We start from the raw sequence: 24,798 nt of genomic DNA, 5'->3' as shown, positions 1-24,798 counted from the left end.
CAAAGCTAGTAGTCACATGAATAGTTGCTGGTTCCCACCCCTTTACCAGGTAGTACAAACAATAAAGGTCCCATGAACCGTCTTTCCCCTTTTTTGTTTTGTTTTTGTTTGTTAAAGATCTGTTGTTTCCACCATAAGTAACAGGGTCTTAATACCTTGCTCATGATTTTAACTTTAACTTTGTTGCCTTGTTGCATTAATAAATTTATATATGTTTTGTACTACACTTCATACCATTTATTATTATTATTAAAGGGTCTTATTACCTACATCATATATTTTGAAGAATGCGCACCATTTTTTTTAAATGATGAGATACAGGAATCAGGATTTATTTTAATTTTACTTCGTTCTTCCCCTTATGGATAGGAATTTATATGTACAGTATGTTATTTTATTGCGTCTGAAGCAGAGTATGACCTCATTGTACCACTCTTCTGATAGCTACTTCCAGCAGGACAATGCATCATGTCACAAAGTTCACATCATCACAAATTGGTTTCTTGAACATGACTAAGAGCTCACTGTATTCCAATAGCCTACATAGTCACCAATTTTCCAGGGCTGGATTTCTGAAAATGCTACACAAAGGCCCAGGCCTTGGATGGCTGCTGCACAAGGGGATGGTTGTACATGGAAGAGGGGATTTTGCATATGGAAAATGAAGATGCAAATGGGGAGCAACAAATGGCAGAGGGGAGCTTGTGTCCAAGGGACATGGTACAAGAAATAGAGGGGCTACTGTACATGGATGCTACATATGAAAGTTTGGGCTGCAAATGGAAATGGCGAGGCGCTGCAGTGCATAATTAAAGAGTAACAAGAAAGTAGGCCTGGGGTGAAAAAAGCATAAACTCGGCTTTTCAGATCTCAACCCAAAATAGCTACTTTGGGAAGTGGTAGCATGGGGGATCCCGTCATTACTGTTTAGCTGACAAATATGAACCAACTGAGTGATGCTATGATGTCAATACTTGATGAATCTATGCAACTAAGAATTAAGGCATTTCTTAATGCAACATACTATATAAAATATGGAATATCAAGATATGTTACTAGCTTTCTGTGTGTTACGGAAAGTTACCTGAATGCTTTACGGGATACCAAACATCAAGTGCTTTTTATTATATGATGGTTTACTTTTTGTTTTTTTTTAAAGAAATTACCCTACAAACCTCTAAAACATTTCATAGAGTGACCTTAAAAAAAGGAAACAAAAATTTTAATTTTGTCTTTCAACTAATTAACCTGCACTAGAAGATACAACATAGACAAGCTGCAGAGAGTCTTTAATAGAGATCTTCAAGCACAAAGGATGTTTAGAGACCAGTAATATGATTAACATGGATACAATCCAAAAGGAAGTACAAGACAGTACATGGGTCACTATGCAGCCATGTTGTCTTCCAGTAGGTACCAGGACTACAACAGTGTTTATTATCTCTTGCTACATGAGCTCTATTGATGTTCTTTACATGGCCGGTGACAAAATCAACATGAAGAAGTATTAAGAAAATAAATTTGGCCTAGAGATATAAGACTGGTATTGCAAGAGCATATTCAGAACTAGGCTGTGATCCAAATTAATTTCTTATCTTCCATCACAATGGATTAAATTGCCCAAGAGTGGAATAAGGGAACAACAGTTTTAGCTTGCAAAAGAACTTTTAGCTTCCAAAGGAACTTCCTCCTGCCCAGCATGGTAAGGTTATAAATACTGTATTTGATTGTGTTTATTTAGTTAAAATGAACCTGTGTTTACACTGTACACTCTAAACTGTCAGCACATGGGGCAAAGCTTGGCATGACATGTAACCCAATTTCCTCATCCCCACTTTTTAATTCCTTCAAACAAGCCCTCAAGACTTACCTTTTCATGCTCGCCTAATACTGCCCCCCCCCCCCCCCCCCCGCATCACTACCATAATACATTCCACTGAACACTCTCCCAACAGATGCACCTGTTGTCTCTAACCCTACCCATTTAGATTGCTTGCTCCTACTGTTTTTAGCTTGATCATGCAACCTCACTGTCGGACACATTCCTTTCGCAGACTAGAACAGACTCTATTTTTGCCAAAGACTTTGAACTACTGTTCCAAGGACATTTGCATGATCTTGTTTTTTGTTGTGATCTTCTTGTATGCCCTACCTTGTATGTTAACCCCATTTATATATTTTCTGCACTTCTTAGCAACTAAAACCTTTTGCAGCCATTCTTACCTTTGGTTCTTGCACAAAGCAGATTGGCACAGTTAAGGGCAGTACACAGGCTGGATTAATGTTAGCTGATCGCCTCTGCCGATAATCTGCCATGTGTACAGTAACCTCCAACCGCCGCCTGGCCGAGTGATGGCCAACAGCTTTGTTCTGCCTGCTCACCCTGCACACTGCTTGACGTCATACCTGTGCTGCTCCTTTGGCATTACACCCTCCCCCATATTGCAACAGAAATGCGATGTTAACCTGCCCAGCAGATGGAGGGATCAGGTCCTGATTCCCGTTGGGTGACACCCATCTAGCATGTGTACAGGCCTTTAGATTAATATAGCAGAGGTAAGTTCTAACCCAGGAACTAGTTGCAGTTGTTGAAATTCTTTTTTTTTTACCAGGAAAAAAATAAAATAAAATGTGTGTGTGTGTGCCCACTTGCGTGCGAAGCATTTAATCCACAGTTTATGGTTAATAACACTGTGAAAATCACTATGAAAATACCCTTATCCTTATCACTCACCAGGACAAAGACAGAGCAGGAAAAAAGGGCTCATGCGGCAAGTGGACTAAATGGGCCCCGCAATCTGTATCCCCTAAAGTTGGTTGCAACCTGTGTAGCCCAAGTCCGGTCACGGCTTACTGTCATCCTCAGCCATCCAGCCAGCGGCCACTCGCACTAGCACTCTGCAGTTATTAGAGGTTGGGTACCGGTACCAGAGTGAATGGGATGATCGTGAGTGTGCTGTGCTGAATGGTGAGTGGGAGCGCTCCGCATTATTTTAAGTGATTTTATGATAGGGCTGGTGATTTGTTTAGTCTCTGTATCTCAATAAAGGCTTTATATATTGGAGTCCGGTGAGCGGCAGCAAGTTTTTGAATATACAAATGGACTAAATGGGCGTCGCCATAGGCACTAATACAGAACAGCGGTCTTTGGGCGCCAGAGTGGAAATTTGGGCGCCCGATATATAACGGGCACTGATACAGCACCCGCTATATATTGGGCATCGCGGGCACCCAAATGCCACTATTCTGCGTCACCTGATGTTTAACTTTTTTTTTTACATTTTTGTGAGGTGTGATCATCGCACCTCACCATGGCTGGTATGTGAGGGGAGGGGTGGGCTGGGGGCTGTATAAGATGATGAGTGAGGCAGTGGGATTTGCATGTCCTGCAGAGGGTCCATCCACTGCTTGGCTCTCTGCTTGTGTTTACTTGCCGGGAGAAAAGTAAGTTTATTCCCCTGGAATACGGCAGTGTGTCCCTTGTGTGCGGCCGCCCGGCTGGCAGGGGTCCCCTCCACCATTACAGCCCCAGGGAACTTCAGAGCGGCGGCTGTGGCGGGGAAATTCGGCTCTTATGTGACCAGCTCCGCTTACTGCTTCCCCGATCTCTTCTGCCTCCATCATTATCAGGGGAAATAAAACATTTGACATGCAATGTTTTCTGTCACTCCCCCCACAATATGAAGAAGAGGAGAAAAGTAAGTTTATTCCCCCCAGAATATAGCAGCGTGCGGCTGCCCGGTTGGCAGGGGTCTCCCCTCCTCCATTACAGCCCCGGGGGACTTCTGAGTGGCGGGTGGTGGGGTTAGTTTTAGGCATTGGGGGGTTAGTTTTAGGCATTGGGGGGTGGAGTAAATTTCGGTGTGGTTTCATGAGAGGATTCCAACCATGCAATTAGTCCATTGAGGAAATGTCCTTACTACTACATAATACATGTTCAACCGTTAATGATATTTTAATAAAGTGGAAGCACTTTCAGTTTTAAGGTTGCTACCTTCTTGTGGTGGGACCCGTGTAATATCCAGTAAGAGATTGCCTGTTGGGGTAAAGTATGGTAGGGACTTTGTGGGCACAGAGCTGTTATGGTTAGCCAATAGCCAAGAAGGCCTGACAGGAATCCTGAACAAGTGGAATTGCTGTTCTCCCATCAGAAGCCTCCTTGGGTGAAGAATCAAAGAACGCTGACCAGATATACCAAATACTGTGGTAACTCAGGGTCAAACAAAAATCTCCACCAGCAGTACCTGCACACAGTGGCGTAGCAATAGGGGTTGCAGAGGTAGCAACTGCATCGGGGCCCTTAGGTCAGAGGGGCCCTGAGGGGCCCTCCCTCAAGCACAATATTAGCTCTCTATTGGCCCTGTGCTGGTAATAATCACTTCTATAGAAGCTTTAATAGTAGTAATCATTAACAAGCTGTTTCCCATCCCCTACTTGCACCTCTGACACTGTGGAAATCCTTGGCAGGTTTTGGTGCGTCATATCAATTGTTATGGATAGAGTGCTTGGGGGGCCACAAGTAAAACTTGCACCGGGGCCCACAGCTCCTTAGCTACGCCACTGCCTGCACACCTTAAATCAAATTATTACTGAAACAATATACATTTCACTCTATACATTTTTGCAGCCAACACCAGGAACAAATATTTTTTGTTTCAAACAGTGTTGTAAAAGGGTTCCGTTTCATTCTATTTGCATTACTAATAGAACATTTTGCATTGCTTCTCAACATTTAATCGAAAATGGAAAATTTTCTTAAACACAGGCTTACATGGTAACAGATAGAGTGGCTGAAATGTTAAAACTCCTATCAAGCTTGTATTGATGTCTCTTATATCCTGACATATTTGGTTTATTGTAAAGCCAACGTTTACCCTCAACAAAAAAATGCATTAGGTACAGGCTCACTATACACCAGCGGTTCTGGATGTGCAGCCTTGCTTTCAAAGGCATCAAGAGATGATTTGCATATTTGGGAATGATGCATCATGGGAAACTACAGTTGCTAACTTACAGCTGACAGGCAGACTTTGTTTCTCCTTCCAAACAAGTCACAGTGGAGCCCACAGTGGAGGCACGGACTCACCTTTCATTACTGGGACCTCTGTCCCTCTTGATCAGCACCCAAGCTTCTTTTCAGGCAAAGAAGAAGTGGTTTCCAATATGCAGTGGTTGCTAAGCATTAGTAGGTGCAAAACTGCAGTAAGTGCCAAGGTGCATGGGAGCCCATATGCAGTGAGTGGTAAGATGCAAAGGACCAGTTTGTGCTAAGTTGCAGTGGGTGCTGAGATGCCAAAGTACGGTCTGTGTCGCTGTGGGTACCAAGGTCCAGTTTGTATTGGGTGTTTATTTGCAGTGGGTGCTAAGCAGTATCAGTAGCAGATATTGATAAACAATAGTGGGTGCCATGTGAGTGCTAATTGGTACAGGGAGCCATGTGAGTGCTGGACATGAGTGAGTAGGGAGTGCCATGTGTGGTCTGGATGTGTGCCATGGGAGAGTACTGAGTCTCATATGGGTTCAGACCAAGGGTGGGTACTGGGTGCTATTTGGGTGCTGGCCATGGACGGGTACTCGGTGCATATAATGGCTTTGGAACTTGATTCCGTGTGAGTACTGTGCCATGTGGGTGTTGATTATGGGCGGTATAGGGTGTCAATAGTTAGGTGCAAATACTGAGTGCCAAGTGGATATTGGGAGTGAGTACATGATGCCATATGAGTGATGGGTGCCGGCTAGTGGGGTATTTGTTGTCATGTGGGTGCTAAATACAGATGCTGGGTGCCATGTGGGTTCTGGGTGCTGGCACAGGATGTCATGTGGATTCCGGCTGTATAGGTGGGTATCAAGCATCATGTAGTTGCTGATTGCAGGTACTCAGTTCCTTGTGAGTTCTGGGTGCAAGTACTGGATGTCATATGTGAGAGTGCTTGGTGTTTGTGCTGGGCACCAAGTGGAGGCTTAGTACAAATGGAACTACTGCAAATGAAACATGTGGGTGTTGGGTGCAGGTACTGGGTATTGTCACACACCGCTAGGCCGGTCTGCGGATGGGGTAAGTCGATCAGCGTCAGAAATCCTCTCACACGGTCATTTGTTCATCACGAAGGGTAACCCGCATTCGCAGTTTGATGAACTGACTCACGAAGGGAGCGTTCTGATACCAACCGAATCACTCCACACACATACAATTCAAAGATCTGCCACCAAGCGAGTTACACAGCCCGCTACTGTAATTATACTAGGATTTGGAGAACGCTCTATTAACCCTTAGCAGTATGCAAAAATCTGGGTCAGATCGTTATATCTGGGCCGGGTTCTCGCATACGGGTTATAAATGTATACTTCTATTAAACACAGGGTAGCGAGTTCAGGAGAATAGGTACGATTGTGTATGTTCAGCAACAGGTCATAACCGCTAAACGATTTTTAAAACGTTTAATAACACAAATGCATTACATACAGTTATATACACCTATTAACATATAAAACACAGAGCTTAAAAATAAAATGAATAAAATCAGAAAGTTCTTACTTAGTTAGCTGAGCAGTCCATTTGAATCATGAAGAAAATAGTCCAGTTTAAAAGTAGGCATTCAGGTTAAAGTCTTTGTACACAACATGCGCCCGGTTCTCCTTGAGCACATGCCTAGACCTTCCTGGTAGATGGGAATTGAAGAACTGGGTGGAGTTCCTTGCAAACGCTTTTTACTGACCAGAGTTTTGGGGCGGTCACTACCTGGAAAGTAGGTGTGTTTGAGGCAGGGTTACCTCCTGAAAGTCAGGTTGCCACCCCCAGACTTGGAGCAAGGAATGTACCAATTATTAATAATTTGTGTAATTCCGCCCCAGATGGGTGCATCGCAAATGCGCGACCATATTCATAAGCAGCATGCGACTCTGTATTAAATGAGTCTATACACGCCTAGTCTGTCGAATTTGCTCTACGCAGGCCGGATAAAGTGGTTTCTATATGGATCCCTGATAGCTAGAAACGTGCACTTTAGGTGAACGATAGAACTGTTTCCTAGGTATCAGAAAATGTAATTTTGGTCTTGCTGTGCCAAACCTATTTTGAATTATTAATAAAGTAAATGTTCCCATTGTGTGAAGCTATGAGCTTGGAGGGAAATTTGAAGTTCAACCAGTTTGAGCTGGTTTTCCTTTTGGGGAAAGATGAGCTGTAGCCAAATGGCTTCTCCCCAGGGAAGCTAGCCACGTGTGACATTTTTTCCTGACACAGGATGTGGGGGGAAGGTTACTGTACTCAGTAAGAGAGAGGGAAATTGACATCTATTGTGCATTTACCCAAGACTGACAGGAACTGTGCACGACCATGCGAAAGTCGATGGCGATTTTGCGCACAACTTTCCGTAATGTCCGTCACATCTCCCCCCTACCAGTCGGACGCACAGAGTGGGTCTGCATGACCCGCTCTACGCGCCGCTTAGCTACTGAACGGGTTCTCGACTTCTTATCTGACGGCCCTTTAGACAACTCACCAGAAGCATAAGGCCTCATGGTCCGGTGTGTCCCAGTGTCCGCTTTGCGGACGGTGCGATGCACACCCACAGGCTTACCTCTAAAGGCCTGGCTGGGTTTGCATAGCGCTTCCTGTAAGGGAGAGAGTCGTTGGCTGACATCCGGGTCACTTCCTGACTCTCGGGTGTCAGCCTGCGAATCTGGAAGCAGCGTGGCATACCCCTGCTCTAACTGACTACACCTTGGCACAACATTTTGGTCAGCACAACCTAGGTGGACATTAGAGCACATTTTAAAAAACGAATCAGCCTTCACCTGGGTGGCGAGGCTTGCCCCTTCTCCAGGAAGGATAGAGGGTGGACCTCTGGGCAGTTTTGCACTGGGTTGCTTCTGCAAGGGGAAGACATGCAAGGGTGAGACAGGGAAGGTGCGGCCTGTCTCCACCAGCTGTTTGTTAACAGCAGGCAATGGTGGAGCACTCTGGCTGTCATAGCAGGAGGGGAGGTCTAGGCCCCCAGCTGCCTGCTCTGACACCTGGCCTGCTTCCACTGCCAAGCACGGATATGACCCAGGCAACACAAGACTGTTACCTCTTAGGTTAGAGGCAATCACACTTAAACATAAATCATTTTTAGTAATAGGAGATTCAGCATGAAATCTATTAGCAACATCTGGTACAACATTAACATCACCGTTACGTTCATTTTTCACATCATGTACACAGGTATCTGGAACAACAGTGACAGGTTTAGAATCAGACAAACCGTGATTAGACAGCTGTCCATTAGAAACAGGTACCGCTTCCTTGCCTCCTTCCCTAGGAGGGCTAGGTACCATTACCCTTGCTGCCTCCCTCTGTCCCACCCCAAGCTTGTACAGTACCTGAGTGGGTCCAGACTGGCAATCCGGGGTGTTGATCACAGGTTCATAAAAGGATCGTAGGGTGCCAAGATCGGTGCCCAACAGCACAGGCACTGGGATGTCATCTGTCACCCCCACAACTTTTGACTGGCGGCCCCTTCCCCAATCGAGAACAACACGAGCTTTGGCGATGCGTGCGTGTGCGCCACCAACTCCCAAAAGTGTGACACGCTCATTAGGCAGGAAATTCTCCCTGGCTACAAGATGAGAGCGAACCAAGGTAAGCTCTGCGCCTGTGTCGCGAAAACCAACAGCGATCTGGTCGTTAACTTCCACGACTTGATGATTTCCGGAAAGTCGAGGATTTGCTGCTCCCATGACGAGGTAGGCGTGTGCAGTAGAGGATGCGCTAGCCACTTCTGCGCTAGGCTCTGGAGACGGCGTCCTCACCTCGGGGCAGGCAGACTTGAGGTGTCCTCGCTGTCCACAGTGGTAGCACTTCGGAACATATGTGGCATCAGGCGGATGAGTAGCAGGTGCAGCATCCGGCCTCTGTGGCTGTGGGACCCGATTCCCACGGTTAGCAGGGGGAGGAGAGCTGGGTTGCATAGGTCTCCCCCCTTTCCAGCTCGGCACTGGAGGTTTGCGGCTGTCCGGCACACGGGTGGCCACAAAAGTGTCTGCAAGTTCTGCGGCAGCTTTGGCGGATTCAGGCCTCCGCTCCAAGACAAACTGCCGGACATCTGGAGTGCAGCAGTTCAGCAACTGCTCCTGCACGATGAGGTCCTCCAGACCTTGGTGAGAGTCTTTTTTGAGGCCCCGTGACCACTGCCTGAACACAGTCAGCAGGCGACTCTCCAGGTCGGTGTAAGAGTCGGTGTGGCCTTTCTGCAGGGAGCGAAACTTTTTGCGATAGACCTCTGGGGTCAGCTGGTATTTGGCGATAATCGCAGCTTTTATCGCAGCATAGTCATTGTCCTTGTCAGCGGGTAAGTCCACAAACGCCTCAAGCGCTTTGTCCCGCAAGTTGGGTGTCAGATATCTCGCCCACTGCTCCTGGGGCAGATGATGCTGACGACAAGTCTTTTCAAAGGAGTGTAAATAAGTGTCCGGGTCGGTTCCCTTCTCCATTTCTGGGAATTTAAACTTTGGAGTCCCAAACGGGCCTGCTGTGGGCCGGGGTTCCGGAGCACTTTGCGAGGGATTTTGGCCTTGCGCTCGCAGGTTGGCCATTTCAAGGTCATGTCTGCGTGCGGCTGCTCTCTCCTCTCTTTCCGCTTGTCTCTCAGCAAGCCACCGGCGCTCTGCCCGTTCCGCTTCTCGCTCTGAGGCTTCCATTTCCGCCTGGCGCTGGCGTTCTGCACGGTCAGCATTTTCTCTGACGATCTGCATGTACAGCTCAGGATTTGTCTCCAACAGCCTTTGTAATCCAGGTTGCATTCCAGCATCAGGAACACAGAACAGGTTGGCATGGGCGGGCTCCTGCCGGCCACCATGCTCCTCAGCAGTTACAGCGACCTGTTCAGACGCGGTACCGTTTTCCTCTGGGTCTGGAAGTGGGTTGCTTTGCTCCAACCGCTCACTTTCCTCTGCCCCAGTTACAGCACCGTCTGAACCAGGAGTGTGCTCTCCCAGCATCTGCTCTGGCTGGGTATTCAGTCGCAACAAGTCCTCGATCAATTGGGATTTCTTTTTTCTATACGTCATAATGCCTTTTTCCTCACACAATTTTACTAGGTCTGCCACTGACATTTTCTTGTATCTTGCTGCAGCCATTTTTGCCAAATAAAAGATAGGATAGCAAAAGAGATTGGGGGGGGGAACTCTGTGCTACACGTTTAGTCTATATAAATGGTAATGCACCGGTTATTGACCACAGATTTTTGATCTGTTCTGGCAGGTTAATCAAATAACGTTGCCGTTGATGTTCTGAACATACACAAATCCCAAAAAGCTGCCAAACAAATGTCACAGACCGCTAGGCCGGTCTGCGGATGGGGTAAGTCGATCAGCGTCAGAAATCCTCTCACACGGGCATTTGTTCATCACGAAGGGTAACCCGCATTCGCAGTTTGATGAACTGACTCATGAAGGGAGCGTTCTGATACCAACCGAATCACTCCACACACATACAATTCAAAGATCTGCCACCAAGCGAGTTACACAGCCCGCTACTGTAATTATACTAGGATTTGGAGAACGCTCTATTAACCCTTAGCAGTATGCAAGAATCTGGGTCAGATCGTTATATCTGGGCCGGGTTCTCGCATACGGGTTATAAATGTATACTTCTATTAAACACAGGGTAGCGAGTTCAGGAGAATAGGTACGATTGTGTATGTTCAGCAACAGGTCATAACCGCTAAACGATTTTTAAAACGTTTAATAACACAAATGCATTACATACAGTTATATACACCTATTAACATATAAAACACAGAGCTTAAAAATAAAATGAATAAAATCAGAAAGTTCTTACTTAGTTAGCTGAGCAGTCCATTTGAATCATGAAGAAAATAGTCCAGTTTAAAAGTAGGCATTCAGGTTAAAGTCTTTGTACACAACATGCGCCCGGTTCTCCTTGAGCACATGCCTAGACCTTCCTGGTAGATGGGAATTGAAGAACTGGGTGGAGTTCCTTGCAAACGCTTTTTACTGACCAGAGTTTTGGGGCGGTCACTACCTGGAAAGTAGGTGTGTTTGAGGCAGGGTTACCTCCTGAAAGTCAGGTTGCCACCCCCAGACTTGGAGCAAGGAATGTACCAATTATTAATAATTTGTGTAATTCCGCCCCAGATGGGTGCATCGCAAATGCGCGACCATATTCATAAGCAGCATGCGACTCTGTATTAAATGAGTCTATACACGCCTAGTCTGTCGAATTTGCTCTACGCAGGCCGGATAAAGTGGTTTCTATATGGATCCCTGATAGCTAGAAACGTGCACTTTAGGTAAACGATAGAACTGTTTCCTAGGTATCAGAAAATGTAATTTTGGTCTTGCTGTGCCAAACCTATTTTGAATTATTAATAAAGTAAATGTTCCCATTGTGTGAAGCTATGAGCTTGGAGGGAAATTTGAAGTTCAACCAGTTTGAGCTGGTTTTCCTTTTGGGGAAAGATGAGCTGTAGCCAAATGGCTTCTCCCCAGGGAAGCTAGCCACGTGTGACATTTTTTCCTGACACAGGATGTGGGGGGAAGGTTACTGTACTCAGTAAGAGAGAGGGAAATTGACATCTATTGTGCATTTACCCAAGACTGACAGGAACTGTGCACGACCATGCGAAAGTCGATGGCGATTTTGCGCACAACTTTCCGTAATGTCCGTCACAGGTATCACATAGGTGTGAATACTTGGTGCCATGCCTGCACTGACTGCTAGCTATGGATGGGCATTGTGTGTCATGTGGGTTCTGAGTGCAAGTACTTCAGGTGCTAGTACTGGTTATGTGAGTGCAGATAGTGGGTGCCATGTGGAGGCTGTGTGCAGGTGTGAGTAGTGAGTACCATGCCGGGGCTGGGTGCAAGTACTGTGCCATGTGGGTGTGAGTACTATGTGCCAGCTATAGGGTGAATGGGTGTCATGTGGGTGGCTCTTTGATGCAAGTACTAAGTGCCATATGGAGGCCCGGATGTGAGTATTGGGTGCAGGGTGCTTGGTGCAAGTACTGGGTGCCTGCTATAGTGGGGGTTACTGGTTGAGTGTAATGTGGGTGCTGAATATTGGTGGGATTGCTGTGGGTGCAGGGGGTGGGAGGTCACTGTGGGTACTGCTATGAATGGCATAGTTGCTGCTAGGAAAGGTAGAGGTCAGTGTGGTTGCTGGGGAGGTAGAGGTCAGTGTGGGTGCTGGGGTAAGGGTAGGTCACTGTGGGTGCTGGGGAACGGAGAAGTAACTATGGGTTCTGTGGAAGTTAGAGGTCATTATGAGTGCTGGAGGAAAGGGAGGTCACTGTGGGTCCTTTGGGGGAGGTCACTGTGGGTCTTGGGGGGGTAGAGGTAATTGTGGGTGCTGGAGGAAGGGAAGGTCACTGTGGGTGCTGCTATGAATGGCATAGTTGCTGCTAGGGGAAGTAGAGGTCAGTATGGTTGCTGGAGGAGGTAGAGGCCAGTGTGGGTGCTGAGGGAAGGGTAGGTCACTGTGGGTGCTGTGGAAGGTAGAGGTCAGTGTGGTTACTGGAGGAGGGAGTAGTTGTGGGTGCTGGGTGTTTGGAGAGGTCACTGTGGGCACTGGTGATGAGAGAGGTGCTGCTTTTAGGATGGGAGGTCCCTGTGGGTGCTGCAGGAGACAGGAGGGTAGCCGCTGGGGGAGGGAAAGATCACTGTGGGTGCTGGGGTAGGCAGGATCACTGCTAGAGCTGAGAGGGAGGGGTGATTGTGGATGCTAGGTGAAGGGAGAGGTCACTGTGGGTGCTGGGGGAGGGAGAGGTCACTCTGGATACTGGGTGAAGGGAGAGGTCACTGTGGGTGCTAGGGGAGGGAGAGGTCACTGTGGGTGATAGGTGGAGGGTGAGGTCACTGTGGGTGCTGGGGGAGGTGGGTGCTGAGGGAGGGAGAGGTCACTGTGGATGCTGGGTGGAGGGAGAGGTCACTGTGGATGCTAGGTGGAGGGAGAGGTCACTGTGGGTGCTAGGTGGAGGGAGAGGTCATTGTAGGTGCTGGGGAGGTAGAGGTCAGTATGGGTCCTAGGTGGAAGGAGAGGTCAGTATGCCACCCTAGGATTTCTGTCCGGGCCTCTTCACTTGAAAGTGTCCCAGGTGGGGATGGAGCTTCCTTTGGTTGGGCGGGGCTTATTGTGGTCGGGGCGGGGCTTATTTTGCGCAGCCAGAGGGACCTTTTTGAAGATTTAAAAAGGGGCGGTGAGCAGGGGGTGGGCACCCAGGGGGGGGTGGGCACCCAGGGGGGGTGGGCACCCACAGAGCACCTCCCTATGCATGTGCCTGGCTGTCGGGGTATTTCTTACCCTCAACAATAAATAAGTGTATTAAAGAAATTAACAAAAACATTTAGCTTGCAGCATATAAATGTAAATTTATTACTGCAACTGATCACAGGTACCAGGTTCTCTACATTAACTACTTGCCGACTACGTCACGCCGATGGGTGTGGACGCAGCGGCAGCCCCAGGACCGCCTAACGCCAATCGGTATAAGGTCCTTGGGGCGTAGTTTGCAAGAGATCGCACCCCCTGCTTGGATGGCGGAGCTCCACTCTGCCTTCAGTCTCCCAGCGGCAATCACCGCTAAGAGACTGTTAGACGGCGAAACCGACACGGCTGTCCCCTCCAGAGGCTCAGGGGTGATCGGCTGTCATAGCCTGAAGCCTATCACAGCCGATCACAGTGATAGGCTGGCGGGGGTAGGAAGGGCGGGGATTAAAAACTAAAAAATAAATAAATAAGCAAATTTATTATAAAAATAATAACATAAATATTTGTAAAAAAATAAACACTGGGGGAGCGATCAGATCCCACCAACAGAAAGCTCTATTGGTGGGGAGAAAAGGAGGGGGATCACTTGTTTGCTGAGTTGTACAGCCCTGCAGCGAGGCCTTAGAGAGAAACTCCGACCAAGAATTGAACTTTAACCCAGTCAGTAGCTGATACCCCCTTTTACATGAGAAATCTATTCCTTTTCACAAGCAGACCATCAGGGGGCGCTGTATGGCTGATATTGTGGTGAAACCCCTCCCACAAGAAACAAGAAAAGTAAGTACTCTTGGCAGTTTCCTGTCTGTGAACCTTGCTGCATTGTGGGGAATAGCTGTTTACAGCTGTTTCCAACTGCCAAAAAAACATGCAGCAGCTACATCACCTGCCAACGGTAAAAATGTCACCATGTAATAAATGTCAAAATGTAAATCAGGAGGGGAAAGATTTTACAATGGGCAAACACTGACTAAATCATTTATACATAATTATTGTAAAAATTAAGCACTTTTTTTATTACATTATTTTCACTGGAGTTCCTCTTTAAAGTTGCAGTGGCATATTTAATGAAAAATAGCCTGGTCTTTAGGGGGGGTTAACACTACGGTCCTCAAGTGGTTAATAACCTACTAACTCCTCACATTCAGCTCCTCCCCTCACTTCTCCAGAATTCAGCCATTGGATTAATGCTATTCTCTAAGGTTAATATGCTGTTTCTCATGACTGTTTCTTACTCACAAATACCTGGAATTGTGGTTTTTCCAGAGACCACAAATGCACAAGGCCATGTGCTTGAGGGTTGTGCCCAAATAAAACAAATACCTACATGAATCCTCTCCACTCCAAAATTCAGGCACATAGCAACCTATAGCGCAGATCACAGTATAAACACTACTGTTGATAAAAAAGGGATATGTTAGTTAACAAAAAACGCAGCAGCAATATTTTGTGCCAAGTCTGTTCTCACCCACTTCCTCGGTAGAAAACTGGCCTCTAGAGTACCTAACACCAGTCACTAAAGCAAGCATTTCACGTGAGGAAAACCTTCATTGGGAGCATTAGGATGCCTTTAAATAAAGGTAACACACTCATCGTGTATCAAACAGTTTTTCCAGGGAACTCACACTCACTGCAATTATTAAAAATGAACTGTAATGGCAAGGACAGAAATAAAAACTATAATGTTGTTGAAATGGAGAATATTTTTTTAACAAAAATTCCAGCACCCCTCTAGATCCACATGTGTCAAGCACAAGGCCCGTGGGCCTTGTCATTTTCTGTGGCCCTCCAGAGCTTCAGATGTGCATCACTGTAAGCAGTAAAAGAATGACAGCACACTGCCTTGCCATCCAGAGGAGCACACCGGTGACAGTGTTTCTGGTTGAAACATTGTCAGTTTAAGGTGGTGTACAGCGAGAACCCATGGGACTCCTCAGCAAAATTACCTTGGGGACAACTCTTGGGATCCAAACTCCCTTGTGTGGCTGGTAACCGCACATGCCCCCACCTGCCCCACTTTGATTGCCCATGGTGCTGATGATGGCGGGATGGCATATAGCGGGAGCCACCAGCTAGTGTGTCAAGTAAAAGCCTCACCTAAGTCGTGGCAGATTCCGATATTCAGTTCAATTATATTTTTTCTACTACTTCTTCTAAGTGCTTTGAAAATATGTCTTCTATGCTTTATGCCTTTTGTTTGCTCTTACTTTATCTTTTGAGTTTCTGCTGCATAAGACATGTTAACATTGATGAGGAATTATTTGCAGGCAGATCCTGTCCATTCTATTCTATTATGAGCTGTGATGTCAGACGAGCACCTGAATAGGCCAGTCCTACTTTTGCAACTCTCGTTAGAGATCATCCGCCTATTTGCCAGGCAATGGGCACCATTATGTTGCTTTGAAATTCATACAAGTGAGTTAGATCACCTCAAAATTATCTTTTTCTTAGTGCGTCAAGTTCATCAATCCTAAACCTAATTAGTTACACTATTGTGTTTCTGTGACCTAATGGACTAGTACAATAGGGGGAGTTGCCCTTCTACTGATATTGTCCTCTGACTGCATATCAGCACAGAAGAACTGGGTATAGTCACATCATTTGCATTTATCTTTTGCATGTAGATAAATCAGGTGAGCCAGAAACTCATTATAACTCATTCATTGTTAAGGTGGCCATTCAGTGATTTTAGCGGCCAATCAACCAAGAGACAGACTTCTCTCTGATTGAAGAGAGATCTGTTGGGCGCCATAAACCGCAGGAAAATTCCTGATTGATTTCAGCATGAAGCGGGAATAGGCCTTGCGATGCCGCCTCGCTGCCACACAGCCCCGGCCTCTGTCTCCTTGATGTTTTACGTGTGCCCCCACCACTATCTGGTGCCCATGTAGTTATATTTTACCAGTCCACCGTCTGTCCATGCCCTCATTGTACATCTGCATTTGCGCAATTAGAGAGTGGAGGAGGGTGCGACAGGCGCAAGTTGCCTGTGCAGTAGAGGGGACTCAATCAGGCTCAGCTAACTGGAGTTTGAGGGGAAGCGTGTACTGCACCAGCGCAGGAGCGCATATAGGTAAGTATTGCCGCGTGCTGAAGTCCCTACTGCCTTGCGGATTTTCGGAGACTGCCAGCGCTGAAGAGGACGGGGGAAGCCTCATTAGGATTTTTTTACTTACAGTTCCTCTTTAAGTAAATGGAAAAAAACTTGAAAAATTACAATAGGAAACAGGTCCTAACTACCATGTAATATTATTGATATAATTTGCGTGTATTTATATAGCACTGATATCTTCTACAATGAACACAGAGTGTATAGTCGTGTCACTAACTGTCCCTGAGGGCTTTTTCACAACTACAGCATTTTGGGGATTTTTTTAAGCGCTGGAAATGTCAGAAATCACCCTAAAATCACTTGGGCAATGATTCCCTATGAGAGTGTTCACATCTGAGCGGTTTGATTCCGATCCGCTGACCAAAGAGATGCCTGTACCATTTTCTGTGCGTTTTGGCTCAATCAAAGGTATAGGGAAATCGCAAAGCACTTGAAAAAGCACTTTGTATAGCGATTTCCCCAGCACTTTTATGAATAAATACATTGTATTTATTCATTTCCAGGTGAAAGAGTTTACTTCCTGACTGACGTCAGGAAGTGAAAAAACGAATCGCTCTGCAAAAGCGCTTAGAAACGCGCTTTCTAAGCGCATAGCACAGCGAAAAGCACTGAAAAAAACTTTCAATAAATCCCTCAGCACTTGTGATAACACTGGCGATTTATGATGGGAACAAAGCCTTAGAGGGGCTTACAATGTAATCCCAACCATATTATTATATTTTTATACAGTGCCAATATCTTCTGCAGCACTTTACAGAGTATATGGCCGTGTCTCTAACTGTCCTTTAGATGACTTCCCAATCTCGCCCCTACCATTGTCATAGTCTAATGTCCCACCACATTATTATTAATATGTATTTATATAGCACTGACATCTTCCATAGCAATTTACAGAGTAGATCACATCAATGACTGTCCTCACAATCTAATCCATATTGTAGTCATAGCAAGAGGTAGCCACATGGAGAAAATGACACAAGGAAGGAAAGATAGCTACATAGAGGGTAGCCACATTGAGGAGCGTGACAGAGGGAGAGACAGCCACATGGGGGAGGGACATCCAAATCGGGTAATGCGTGTGTGTGGGGAAGGGGGGTTATGAATAAAAAAGCTTCAATTCAATTTGAGTGTGATTATAGCCGCAAAGAGCTGGGCACCAGAATTATTGGGTATAAGAATATCAGTCAATGTACCAATATTCTACTCTTAAGAAGTGAAAATTACTGTAGTAAATTATCGGTAAATGATACCAATATTTTGCTATAACTAAACCTAACCCTATTCTCACACCGAACCCTCCCTCTACCAATACCTAACTCTAACCACCCCCTTGTTGATGTATAACACTACACCCCCGTCCCTACACCTAACCTTAACTGCTCCCCCCCCCCCCCAACGCCTAATCTTAAAAACATCCCCCCCCCCATGCCTAATCAAAAACCTCTACCACACGCTTAACCTTAAAAACACCCCCTACACACCTAGCCTTAAAAGCACCCCCCTACACACACACACGCACACACACACGCACGCACGCACGCGCGCACGCACACACACACACACACACACACACACACACACACCTTAATCCGCCGCCCCCACCCCCGACGCCTAACCTTTACTGCAATGACCTCCTATGTATACCCCAACCCCAAAAAGAATTGAGCACATACAAGCCCCCTGCTTGTAATTTTCACAGAGGGTGGCCCTGATGCCCACTCTTTATTGTGGGTAATGACACCTGGAGGGAGACACAGCCCCAGGGGTGAGCCTGGGGTGCCTGGCACCTGGGTGCAAGATTTTCTCTCGCGCCTATGGGAGTGGTTAAATTAACCACGCCCAACCACATAACCACACCCATGTCCTGCCTAATCACACCCACACCTTCCACCTCTTTACGCATGCATGTGATAGCCCATTCCTACCCCTCTTCCATGGGCTTGCTCCTGGCTGGCTTTGGTTGCCTGCGAGTCTACTAGTCTCTGGACTGACTCAGGCTGAGAGGCTCTGCGAGTGTGACGCAGTCACACACTGCCTTTTTATGGCTGCCTGCGGCCACCCTACTCTCGCTCGCTGTCGTCGGCTCCTCCCCCCACCAAGCCCAAGCGTGAGGTGGGCTACCTGTATCTTTCCCATTGTGCCGCGCAGCCTGCCAGTGTTGCCAACCTTTCACGTTATTTTTTACTGACAAATACCTAAAAATTTACTGGCAAGATTATTTTTACTGACAAAATTTCCCCACTAAATACACATAAGAGACAGCGTTTCACCAGTAAATGCACGTAATGACAGACAGCCTTTCATCAGTAAATGCACATAATGAGAGACAGCTTTTCCCCAGTAAATGCACATAATAAGAGACAGCTTTTCACCAGTAAATGCACATAATAAGAGACAGCTTTTCACCAGCAAATGCACATAAGAGACAGTTTTTTTCATGAGTAATGCACATAACAAGAGACAGCTTTTCACCAGTAAATGCACATAATAAGAGACCACTTTTCACCAGTAAATGCACATAATAAGAGACAGCTTTTCACCAGTAAATGCACGTAAGAGGAGACCGCTTTTCACCAGTAAATGCACATAACAATAGACCGCTTTTCACTAGTAAATGCACATAATAAGAGACCGCTTTTCACCAGTAAATGCACATAATGACAAGTGTCCCCAGTATATGTAGCCAGGGGTATATGTGCCCAGTATATGTAGGCAGGGGTATATGTCCCCAGTATATGTAGCCAGGGATATATGTGCCCAGTATATGTAGACAGGGATATATGTGCCCAGTATATGTAGGCAGGGATATATGTGCCCAGTATATGTAGGCAGAGGTATATGTCCCAGTATATGTAGGCAGGTGTATATGTCCCAGTATACTGTATGCAGGCAGGTGTATATGTCCCAGTATATGTAGGCAGAGGTATATGTCCCAGTATATGTAGGCAGGGGTATATGTCCCAGTATATGTAGGCAGGGGTATATGTCCCAGTATATGTAGGCAGGGGTATATGACCCAGTATATGTAGGCAGGGGTATATGTCCCAGTATATGTAGGCAGGGGTATATGTCCCAGTATATGTAGGCAGGTGTATATGTCCCAGTATATGTAGGCAGGTGTATATGTCCCAGTATATGTAGGCAGGTGTATATGTCCCAGTATATGTAGGCAGATGTATATGTCCCAGTATATGTAGCCAGGAGGTATATGTCCCCAGTATATGTAGTCAGGAGTATATTTGCCCAGTATATGTAGCCAGGTGGTATATGTGCCCAGTATATGTAGCCAGGGGTATATGTGCTCAGGATATGTAGCCAGGGGTATATGTGCCCAGTATATGTAGCCAGGTGTATATGTGCCCAGTATATGTAGTGGGGGGTATATGTCCCCTGTATATGTAGTCAGGGGTATATGTGGCCAGTATATGTAGCCAGGGGGTATATGTGCCCAGTATATGTAGCCAGGGGTATATGTGCCCAGTATATGTAGCCAGGGGGTATATGTGCCCAGTATATGTAGCCAGGGGTATATGTGCCCAGTATATGTAGCCGGGGGTATATGTGCCCAGTATATGTATCCAGGGGGTATATGTGCCCAGTATATGTAGCCAGGGGTATATGTACCCAGTATATGTAGCGGGGGGTATATGTACCCAGTATATGTAGGCAGAGGTATAGGGACCCCGTTTAGGTAGTGAGTGGTAGTGAGTGACAGGAGCCCCACTCCCCTCTAGCCGCCGCCGCTCCCCCCTCACCTTGCAGCAGCGTCAGACCTTGATCAGCAGGCGACCCGACCAGTAAGAGGGCGCCGGACGCACCCGCTCTATATGCGGAAGTGATGTCACTTCCACATATCAGTGCGGCATGCTAGGTCCTAGCGCCCGCACTATTGGTCGCCACCTGATCGAGGTCTGACGTGGCGCTGGCGACTAGAGGGAGGGAGGGAGCGGCGGCCACAGGGGGAGAGCGGCGGCCGGGCGGCGCCTCTGAGAGACAGGCGCCTGGGTGCCTTGCACCCACCCAGGCTCGGCCCTGCACAGCCCCATGGGTATTACTGAGAGAGGAAGAAATGAACAGCCATCGGAGGAGGAAGGTTAGCTGTTACTGACAGAGGGAGAGACAGCCACACGGTGGGTAAGCACTAGGGCCGGGCTGAGGCAGATGCAAAAAAGGCTCCAGCCTCAGTGCGCAGTGTAGGAGGGGGAGCACAACTCACTCAGCTATCATTCCCCTATTGTGTTTGAAGCAGAGAGAAATAAGAAAAGGGGGATATATGGCAGTGACTGCAAGCCAGATAACTAGAGATTAAGGTATTGGGGGCCCTGAGGCGACTCTTAAGGGGCCCATACACTCAGATGATTTTTGGCCGATCGATCGATCAAAATCGATCGATCGATTGGTCGATTGCAAATTGATTGACCAATCGATCGATTTGCGTCAATCTGGCAAGCTGGAAAATCTAGGTCGATTTGTTGAGATTGCTTATCATTTTGCATTGGCCCTAATGGAAATCTGATGGCAAGAAAATGCCATCAGATCAATTTTCAATAGATTTCAAACTGAAATCTATTGTAAATCTGTTCCTAAACACATCAGATAGATCAGAAATCTATCTGATGATCTATCTGCTGCTAATCTAACGAGTGTATGGCCACCTTTAGTCTAATAGTAATCAGTGTGTGACGGCTGGGGTGGGAGGGATGGAGGGGCGCATTATGGTGTCTCAGCCTTGGGTGCTGGAGAACCTTGTCCCTGCTCTGGTAAGCACACATGGTACACAAGGTAAGCGTAAACATTAGCCACATGGGATGGGAGTTTACAGAGAAATATATATGGAGGAGAGCCTAGAGGATAATTTAGCTCTAGCTGTGGTGCAGCTGCATGGGCCCTAGAAGACATGGGGCCCCTGTGCAGCTGCACGACCTGCATGGGCCTATGTTCACCCTGGGTGGGGGGATGGGGTGGTGTAAACTTTTAGGAGGTCTTCCAAAGCTGAAATATCACTTGAATTTTCCTGTACAATTTTTAAAGGCCATGGCAAACATTCATATAGACAAATCTGACAAATTACAATGTTTCTGTATTTCTAATTTATGTAGGACAAAACTAAGTCAGTTCTGCAAGACTTCTATTCTAAGTAGATATAGTCTGTTTTCATTTATAAATGTGACCACTGTTATAAAAGCTGTAATTCATACAATCGTCCCTTAGATTGGGTTCTGACACTGTCTGAGGATGGGCAAAAGTCTATGGATCTTAAAGGGATGATTTAGCAGCCCTGATACTGATTACAGATAGTCAATAAGATGCAAATAACCTCTATTTGCATTCAAATGTGATATAAATTGCATGCAGCTTGAAATTGAACCAATCACTATACGGTAACTTCCTTTCAGTTGTGACTGGCATGTTCAAGCTATATACAATTTCCATGAAATTTTAATGCAAGTAGACCTTATTTGCATCTCATCTCTAGTAGGGATTACTACTCTCTGTATACCCCTTGTAGAGTATTCCACTCACCTAGTGTCATAGTGTGTTATGTAGACTATTATTGCTGATGTGTCTCTGTTGTGAGAATTAGTCTTACTTTCTGTTCTGTCAGTGATAACCATGCTGAAATAAAAACCTGAAAATGTTACAACTTCTTCCACATAACAAATCCATTGCAGAGATTCACTTACTTCCTGTAATGTCACCAGCAACAGGAAGTAAAGCAAAACAACCCTCATGTGGAGCCTGATGCATGACCGGTTGGAAAATTCGCAATGCGCAGTCAGCACATTGCAATTTCACCAGCACTAATGCAAGGGGAGTAGATTGCATTACACATTTAGCGCAACTTGTGTTACCTGGGTAACACACACGTTGCTATGGTAACGTGAAATACACTTTTTACAAGTAGCACACAACATCTCAACATAGCAATGAGCATGTTACCGGGGTAAAGCAAGTTGCGCTAATTGCATAACGTATGGTACTGCCCTGTCATTAGTAATGGTAAAATTGCTGAGTGCTGCCGGGACACATTACATTTACTCACAGTTAGTGCATTCATTCCGTAGTTTCTAATCCTTGCTTATTTTATCCAGAATGAAACAGCCAGACTTTTGGCTGCTCTGCTTTAAAGCGCAATTCCAGGAAACATAAAATTCACCCCATACCTATCAGTCTCTCATCATATGGCCTGGCAAAATCTATAGCATAACTTTCAAAAACTGATGTTTCTTATTTTATTTTTACCTGTGGCAGCTGTCTTACTTATAAGCCAGCCATTAAAGTTTAACTGCCAAAATGGCAAATTAGCCTCCCTAATCTCTTGCACACTATTTTGTCAGTTAGACTTTGCAACTGCTGTTCAGGAAATGCTGTTGAAAACAAAGAAAACCCTGAGGCAGGGAACACACTTGCAGGGCCGTTTTCCCCTGCGTTTCAGGGTTTTGCGTGAGTTTTTCCGCGTGCGTTTCCGCGTTTATGCGATTGCATGGCATGTACTGCCATGCAACGTGCGGTAAAAAGCAGAAAACTGTGCGTTTAGAAAACGCGGAGAAAAACGCGAACGCAAACGCGCACAAACGCATGCGGCACAGCGTTTCCTGCGCTAGGCTATTAATTTCAATAGCCTCTAAAATCATGCGCGTTTTGCCGTTCGCGGCAAAACGCGCAAAAACGCATGTAGTGTGTTCCCTGCCTGAGAATCCCCCATGCAGTGATGGACTGGCCCAAAACTTGTCAGTTCTGACAGATTTTAACGGCCAACTTTTTTCTCGATAGTGGTCCTTTAAGCGGACCTGAACTTCCTCTCTGCACTAAAACATAAGCAACAGCATAATAACCTTTGAAGAAAAACATTTCTTTATTGCAGCCCACAGAACTCCTGCAATAAATCTTCAGTGCGCCTACTACCTGCTTTCATGGAAGCAGACAAAGCTTCATGCTGTGTTTACAAATTAGCTGAGGCTGCCAAGAACTGCCAAATTTCTGTGCTGGAACAGCTGAGAGATTAAATTTCAATTGTGATTACTTGCAGCTGAGGAACACTTAGACAGGCCCTTCACTTTAAACACAAATAGTGTGGATTAATCGGTTTTCCTTGTGTTCTGTGCATGCGTTCAGGGCCACTTTAAATGTAAACCTAATAAGTTCAAAGGTGTTTGAATTAAAAGTAAAAGTCATCAATGCTATCAGTGTGATATTAAATTCCTCAATAGGGAACAAGGGGGTGTGTGTGTGCCACTGAGCCCAATCAGATTTCATATCATTAGTCTAGTGTTCAGAAAGTAGAATCCGATTGGCTAATAGGTTATTTTTAAGTTTTAAAATGCTGTGCATGTGCCAGTGGCAACACATTCCTTTCTTCCACTTTCTTTTTCTAGCATGCCAAAATCCCTGACCCAGAACGAGGATGCAGGTCATGCGTTCTAAGTCAGTACCTGACTCCACTGGCTGTACCACTTGCTCAAGGTATGTGACTCAGAAACCAGTGGAGCCAAAAGATCAACATGGTACCCAAGCAACTGCTATTTCTAAAAGGAAATGAAGATGGCATCATATTCCTCACTCCATATACTCTAAGGGCTGGAATCCACTGAAATCAGCAAACGCAAAACGCAACCGCTAGCGTTTTGTCTGAGCGGTTTGCAAGCGGATTCATGCGCGTTTTTGGTCGTGTTTTGCAACATTGTATTTTTTTGCCCAGCGGGTGCGTAGCGTTTTGCGTTTTGCGTTTTTATCCTGATTGGTCCTGTGAATTATTTTTCATTTTGTTACAGTGTGCTGAACCGCAAAACGCTAGCAAAACCGCTCAGTTTAGGTTTTGCTGAGCGTTTCCGCTAGCGGTTCAATACTTTACATTGAAGCGCTCACGCTCCCAAAATGCTGCACGTCCTGCGTTTGCGTTTCTGAGAAACGCAAACGCTCCTGTGGAAGTTGCCCCATCCATTAACATTAGCCCAGCGTTTTGGCAAACTGCTAGCGTATCGCAGTGCTGCCAAAACGCTGCCAAAAGCGCTCCTGTGGGTTTCAGCCCTAAATGTCTCCATATACCTCACACTTCAGGTTTTCTTTTGGTTATCACTGAAGGGCATAAACCTGCTGATACAATGCACACCTATCCTCGGAGGCCTAGTGCACACCGGAGCGTTTCCGCTGCGGTTTGCGATCTGCTTGCGGGTGCGGATCTGCTAGGGTAATGCATTTCAATGGGGTGGTGCACACCAGAGCGGGTGGCGTTTTGCAGAAACGCATACTCCCGGGCTGCAGCAGATTTTGGATTGCGGATGCGTTTCTGCCTCAATGTTAAGTATAGGAAAAACGCAAACCGCTCTGAAAAACGGCACTTCAGAGCGGTTTGCCAGGCGTTTTTTGTTACAGTAGCTGTTCAGTAACAGCTTTACTGTAACAATACATGAAATCT

The 24,798-nt window shown here is 46.2% G+C and overlaps 1 protein-coding gene across 1 annotated transcript in view; it reads right to left on the bottom strand.

Moving 5' to 3' along the window:
* SLC39A8 (solute carrier family 39 member 8) overlaps positions 1 to 24,798 on the bottom strand; it is a 74,200-nt gene that overhangs the window by 47,905 nt on the left and 1,497 nt on the right. The window lies entirely within an intron of this gene.

This window comes from Hyperolius riggenbachi, chromosome 1, assembly GCF_040937935.1.
Source record: "Hyperolius riggenbachi isolate aHypRig1 chromosome 1, aHypRig1.pri, whole genome shotgun sequence".
Lineage (NCBI taxonomy): Eukaryota > Metazoa > Chordata > Amphibia > Anura > Hyperoliidae > Hyperolius > Hyperolius riggenbachi.
The sequence above is the reverse complement of the archived record's forward strand: the minus strand, read 5'-3'. Positions and strand labels throughout refer to the sequence as shown.